Source organism: Rhineura floridana, chromosome 2, assembly GCF_030035675.1.
Source record: "Rhineura floridana isolate rRhiFlo1 chromosome 2, rRhiFlo1.hap2, whole genome shotgun sequence".
In the NCBI taxonomy this organism is placed as follows: Eukaryota; Metazoa; Chordata; class Lepidosauria; order Squamata; family Rhineuridae; genus Rhineura; species Rhineura floridana.
In genome coordinates, this window is record NC_084481.1 from 171,237,250 (window position 1) to 171,243,249 (window position 6,000).

The following is a 6,000-nucleotide window of genomic DNA, read 5'->3' on the forward strand; positions in this document are numbered from 1 at the left end:
TGATGTCACCTTAGGGTGACAAATTATGTGAAGCCCACAGTCAGTTAAGTCACAGGCAATGCTTTTGCCATGTTATCATTTCTCCACAGATTGAAAGTGTGTCTTGAATGACACATCCGAAGAAACCCACATACATGAGCCTAATGCCACTATCCTATGCATTTTTACTCAGAAGTAAGTCCAACTGAGTTCAGAGAGTCTTTTTCCCAGAAAAGCGGGTATAAAATTGCAACCTCAGTAGCTTTTTGCATTCTAGCAATAGCAACCATTGCCTGAATCCAATGCTCACTAGATCCAATGTTCCTAGAATATAGAGAGCTGCCTTATACCGAGTCAGACCATTGGCCCATCCAGCCCAGTATTGTCAACACTGACTGGCAGCAGCTCTCCAGTGTTTCAGGCTGGAGTATCTCCCAGCTCTACCTGAAGATGCTGAGAATGAGACCTGGGATTTTATGTATTATTATTATTATTATTATTATTATTATTGTTGTTGTTGTTGTTGTTGTTGTTGTTGTTATTATTATATTACATTTGTATACCGCCCCACAGCCGAAGCTCTCTGGGCGGTTTACAACAATTAAAAACATTAAAAACAAATATACAGATATACAAATTTTAAAACACTTAAAAAAAATTTAAACAATTTATGTATGCAAACCAGATGCTCTATCATTCACCTAGGCCATTCCCTTAGAATCTAAAGAGATTGCAGTCTTCTACCCACTTACCTGTAAAAATCTTAAAACTCACTTACATTTGAGTAAACACGCATAGGATAATGCTGTTAGGTTCATCCACAATGGCTTGTGCTAGCCCAGTGAATTTTGTAAAACTTGTTTTTTCCCTTTAAACAACTCACTGCTTTGCCATATCCAAAAAAGTGCTTTTGAAACTTCCTTCAGTCTCAAAAACAGTTCAGCCTGAAGCATGCTAATGTTGCTTCTCCAAATTCCTTTGGGCTCATCAAATTAATTTTACATTTCTTTAGATCCTGGCCCATTTCTTTCTTTTTTCCCCAAAGAGCTTGCATAATTTTGGATGCTCTGAAAATAAATGAAAGAACCACTACCATGATTAGTAGTAATTAGCAGCAGCGTTCCTCTGTAACTCAGTCTTAAATTATGGACTAACAATTTTACATTTCAGTTGAAGGTTGAAACTGTTGGCCAGCTATCAAGCATGCACCCACAAAGACTGCTAAAACCAAACTACAAATTTTTGCAAACACCTGAAGAAGGCAATTGCACCTGCAGATACAAACACAAGAGTAACCAGGCTCAGAGAAACAAATACTTTTCACATCGGCACACACAAGAATCCACCAGTGCCACTTTCCACAACAGCCATATATTTGTTCACAGTGAGGATTTTAATAAGTGCATCCAATTTTACATTCCTAACACCTCAGGTTTCCTAGTGGCATTTGCCTTCTCTTTCCACAAGCTATCAGACCACAGCCCAATACTAGGCAGGTGGGTGCAGTTGAAATGGGTAGAATGGCTTTTTATTAATTTTTTTAAATGCAGAGAATACATATTTTTAAATCCCTATTTCAGTTTAATAACTGACTTAGATTTCACATGTCACCGAAGCAACACTAAACCAGGCAATTATATCTTGCTATTCTCATGCATTACAGATCTAGTTCCAATGCTGATGGAGCGTATTTGCATTTCTTTTTTATTATGATTGCAAAAAGCCTAAACCAACCACTTTTTGAGCTAGTAGGAAAAAACACCACGCGAATAATTTTAATTCACAGTAGGATGTGGACCTGGTAAGTAAATGTAAAACGCATACCTGAGGCTTAAGCCATTAGAGAAGGTCCCTTTTTGACATATAGCCTATACCCCCACCACACTGACATTTCAGTAACAATCTGTCGCCTCTCTCACACGCACATCCCAGTTTAGTGCTCACATCTGTACTGAGAGAATTGCCACAAGCATAAATAATCAGTCAGTGCCATAAAGGAAAAGCCGCTAGAAACTGGATTTCTCTCCACGATCCATCCCTGCTGCCCGGGGAGCCACGTCAGATTTTTCAACTCCAGATGAAGCTTTTTCATAGATAATACAATTCCATAGGCTGTCACATCTCCCAGTGACTATGAGAAAAACCACAGCCAGCAGATTCAGAGCAAGGGGGAGGAGACAGTGGGGAAGGAGGGCCAGGCACTGTCAGGAGGAGGGGGAAAGGAGATCTGGTGGAGATCTGCTTGTTCAGAAAAAGAGGGAGAGGAAGAGAGAGAAGGAATGAATTGGGAAAGGGGGCTTAGGGTGAGTGAGCTCCCCAGTCCAGCAGCCGCTGCCAGAGAAGGACCTGGAAAATGGCCAGCCTGGCAGAAGAAAGCAGCGTGGAAAGGCTTAACAAGAAGTAGTTTTAACAGAATCAGTGGGCTTGTTCTATTGTACATTTTAATTGTGGGTGTTTATATTAATATTTTGATAGGATTTTTTTATTGTGCATTTTAATTGTGTGTTTATAGTTTTTCTATATTTGTAAACCACTTAGAAGCCACTGTGGCAATTAAGTGGGGGTATAACAACAACAGTCAGCCAGTGTGGAATAGTGGTTAGAGTGTTGGACTATGACCTGGGAGACCAGGGTTCGAATCCCCACACAGCCATGAAGCTCACTGGGTGACCTTGGGCCAGTCACTGCCTCTCAGCCTCAGAGGAAGGCAATGGTAAACCCCCTCTGAATACCGCTTACCATGAAAACCCTATTCATAGGGTCGCCATAAGATGGGATCGACTTGAAGGCAGTCCATAACAACAACAACATTTTTTATTTTCATGCTATAATTCTAATATTATGAAAAATCAGTTCCTACGCTGCCAAAATGTATCTAATGATCCTTCTGAGCTGACAGCAGGGGTGTAGTTGTCCAGGGTTGTGGGGAGGTCATAGACTCCTTACTTTTTTGAGAGCATGATCGCAGCAGGGTCCCTGTGTACAAGCTAATCAGCATGAAAGAGGAGCATGTTAACCACTGAGAAGAGTCTTCTCACTTGGCTAACAACATGCTTCCTTGCCCTTTTGTGCTGATTGGAGCCAATCAGAGGGAAAGGAGGTGAGTCAGTCACTAAGAAGACTCTTCTCAATAGCTAAAACATGACTTCTCTTTCATGCTAATTGGCTCCTAGGTTAAATGAAAAATGAGGTTCATGGCAAAGTCCCTTAGTCTCCCAAATCCTAGTCCCACATTTGGCTTCATTTCAGAATTTTTAAAATCAAAAGGTTTCTGGCAACATTTAGCCCCCAGAGAGAGAAAACTGAGGAGGGTAGGGAGCCTACGACACAAAAGTTTTTTTCTGGTTCTATAACTCTGTAATTGCAGAAGAGATAGTGAATCCTGGGGGGGGTGACTATCATGAAGGGCCCCTGTATTCTGAATTTGCCACTACACTACTGGCTGAGAGGTAATCCTTATACTGTACCCAGTTCTCGGGACTGATCGCTACCTGCTCAGACAGACAGGAACAGCACAGTAACTGCAAACTGGGATGCCACTTCCAACAGTAGCAGTCAAACCCGTAACAATACTGTCATTGTTTTCATCCATGCTGATGTTCCTCTCATGGGGGAGAATAGAAAGAAATAATATTATCAGCTAAATAGTGCTATCAACATACATGAGTTTCATTGAGCCCAGAAATGCCACTTCCCTGCCCCAAGGAATGTACAATCTACATGCTGACAAGTAGAAGAGATATTCTGATAAGCAAGGAATGAAGATGCTATTAATGATCTGCAACAAGAATACAGAAAGCACCACTCACTCACACTGCCTAGATTTATACATATACCAACAGTCAATGACTTTAGCAACAAGTAGAGGACTTGCAGTTTGTTTATTTTAATAATTACATTTATATCCCACTTTTCCTCCAAGGAGCTCAAGGTGATGTACATGGTTCTCCTCCCCCTCCATTTTATCCTCACAACAACCCTGCGAGGTATGTCAGGCTGAGAGACTGTGACTGGCTCAAAGCCACCCAGCAAGCTTCACAGCTGAGTGGGGATTTGAACTCTGGTCTCCCAGGTCCTAGTCCAACACTTTAGCCACTACACCTCACTGACTCTCCACACCACACTGCTCTGAAATATCTATCAATCCTCAGAGACTTTCAAAGCTTTCATATCATCTGACACAATGCTTTTCAATGGAGGTAGTTTATACATTCATATTGCATGTCACTGAGTGATATGCCGTCATAGGACAGCATGACAAGTGATGTACACAGACATTTGACTTAGCTTGCTAGGAACAGTATATGGGGACTGACCCTTAACTGGATCTGTCCAAGGCCCAGTTGGCCACAGAGCCTGCAAAATGGACATGACCGTATTGACCTGTTTGCTTGACTGAAGCTAAGGAAGTCAGCTCCATTGAGCTCGGTGGAAATTACTTTTGAGAAGACATGCACACATGGGATTGAGCTGTTGTATATGGTGTTATCCTAAAATGATAATAAATTAGCAGATGCCTCCCCCCAAAAAAACCTTCTTAGATGCAGGATTTTTAATTTCTGGGGATATCCAGGCACCCTTGAAATTTACAGCACAATCCTATACACGACTGCTCAGAAGTATGTCCCATTCAGTTTGGTAGCACTTACTCCAAATGAGAAAGGTGTCAATTGTTCATTTCTGGAGAGATTACTTCCCTCTGGTTCCTAATTATTTAGCAGAAAATTTGCACAGTTTCAGATATTTCCCTGGATCTCATAGCTATGAAGATTCCTCAGATTTCCAACTGTTGAATCAAACAAAAGGAACAACTCTTCATTACAATGCTGATACACAAGTTATTGTAGTACCATACAGGCCAGAGTTGCTAAATGGAAAACACATAATTTTCCTGTACACGTCTATTTGTACACCTAATATTGTATGCCATATCAAGCCCTGCAGAAACCCTGTGTTTAATCTGCTTAAATTCTCCTTCTGGGAGGAAGGGAAGGATATAAATGTAATTAAAATAAATAAATAGATTCTTCTTTTAAATATCATTATTTATACCTAACCGCAGAGGCTCATAGCATTTTTTTTTTTTTTACAAATTAACACAAATGATAGGCCCTTTCCCAGAGGAATTTAACCATCTAAGTCAGGTTTTAATTTGCAATCTAAGATTAGGAGATGGGAAGGCAGGGAAGATGGAAGCCATGGTTTAGAGCTACTGGGATCTTAAATTTCACTTGGTAGGTGTGGATAATGGCTGCATTTCTTAGTCCAGAATTGAAAGAACTTATGGCCCTCCAGATGGTGCTGGACTCCTGCCACCCTTGACCACTGGCAATGCTAGCTGGGGCTGATGGGAGTTGGAGTTCTAACAACAACTGGAGGACCACAGGTACCCCAGCCCTAACTTACTCCACTAAACAGGGGTGTAATCATCTGGGGTCTCAGGGCATCTTAGACCCCTTACTTGTTTGGGAGCAGGGTCCCTATGTCTTCTAACATGCCTCCTTGTTCTTTCCTGCTGATTGGAGCAAATCAAGTGAAACAATGTGACTTAGTCATTGAGAAGTCTCTTCACAGTAGCCAACACTCTTTCCTTTCATGCTTATTGTTTCCTAGGGACATCTGGTGTTATGGGTGAAGGCATCTCATTCTCAACCCAGTAGCAAAGGGTGGCATCGCTGTGACTAACATGAAGAGACGCTGCACTTCTGAATTTGCCACTATACTACTGCCACTAAAGAGACAGAACTTTATAAATGTCACCTTGCTTCTGTTCTGGAAAAAATCCCCACCTCATTGTACAGTCCCTTTTACTTAGTATGTCAGCTTTTCTTCTTTTCTCTCCAAGAATAAATCTCAGCTCCCCGCGTTTCAACAATACTAACAGCACTGCAAACTGATGTGATGCTCTAAAACCTTTTGTGAACACAGATTACCATTCCATTAGAAACAAGCTAGAGAGGGAGGGAGAGAGGGAGGGAGGGAGGGAGAGAGAGACTGACTATTGACTATATTGCTGGGTGA

General features: G+C 41.4%; 1 protein-coding gene across 5 annotated transcripts in view; it reads right to left on the reverse strand.

Annotated features, from left to right (window-relative positions):
• The window catches only part of PAK6 (p21 (RAC1) activated kinase 6), a 69,466-nt gene that overhangs the window by 43,081 nt on the left and 20,385 nt on the right, over positions 1 to 6,000 (reverse strand). Inside the window, exon 1 of one of the 5 annotated variants that reach the window (XM_061613203.1) lies at positions 4,629 to 4,680. The exons of the other annotated variants lie outside the window; for them this stretch is intronic. The gene's annotated coding sequence lies outside the window, so the exon portion shown is untranslated. Of the gene's footprint in view, positions 1 to 4,628; positions 4,681 to 6,000 lie in introns of those variants that run through there. 5 annotated transcript variants of the gene reach the window in all.